This window comes from Arachis stenosperma, chromosome 4 (assembly GCF_014773155.1).
Source record: "Arachis stenosperma cultivar V10309 chromosome 4, arast.V10309.gnm1.PFL2, whole genome shotgun sequence".
NCBI classification, from domain to species: Eukaryota; Viridiplantae; Streptophyta; class Magnoliopsida; order Fabales; family Fabaceae; genus Arachis; species Arachis stenosperma.
In genome coordinates, this window is record NC_080380.1 from 53,567,983 (window position 1) to 53,568,756 (window position 774).

The following is a 774-nucleotide window of genomic DNA, read 5'->3' on the forward strand; positions in this document are numbered from 1 at the left end:
GCTCATTTGGAGGAAGTGCCCAAGAAGACCCCAATCAACATCTAACCACTTTGCTGAGAATATATGACACTGTGAAGTCTAATGGAGTCCACCCGGATGTCTATAGGCTACTTTTGTTCCCTTTTTCACTTAGGGACAAAGCATCCAAGTGGTTGGAGTCATTCCCAAAGGAGAGCTTAACAAATTGGGAAGATGTGGTGAACAAATTTTTGGCAAGATTCTACCCTCCTCAAAGAATTAATAGGCTGAGAGCTGAGGTGTAAACTTTCAGGCAACAAGATGCTGAGACTCTCTATGAGGCATGGGAGAGATTCAAGGACTTAACAAGAAGATGCCCACCAGACATGTTCAATGAATGGGTTTAGCTTCACATTTTCTATGAAGGTCTCTCTTATGAGTCAAAGAAGTCTGTAGACCATTCCTCAGGGGGCTCTCTACACAAGAAGAAAACCATTGAAGAAGCCATAGATGTCATTGAGACGGTAGCTGAGAATGACTACTTCTATGCTTCTGAAAGAAGCAGCACTCGAGGAGTAATGGAGCTAAACCACATGGATGCATTACTGGCTCAAAATAAGAAAATCACAAAGCAGTTAGCAGATCTTACCAAGAAGGTGGAGGAAAACCAAGTTGCAGCAGTCATCACTTCATCACCAGCTCAAGAAGGAGTGATTGCAGGGGAATAAGGTGACTGGGAACAAGCCAACTACGTTGGGAACTCACCCAGACAAATCCATGATCCATACTCCCAAACTTACAATTCTGGATGGAGAA

The 774-nt window shown here is 43.4% G+C and overlaps 1 non-coding gene across 1 annotated transcript; it reads right to left on the reverse strand.

The window, feature by feature from the left end:
* Nucleotides 1-242: 242 nt before the first annotated feature.
* Nucleotides 243-346, reverse strand: LOC130977406 (small nucleolar RNA R71). The gene has a single exon (XR_009085097.1). It is a non-coding gene; the product is annotated as a small nucleolar RNA R71 (small nucleolar RNA).
* Between the last annotated feature and the right edge of the window lie 428 nt (nt 347-774).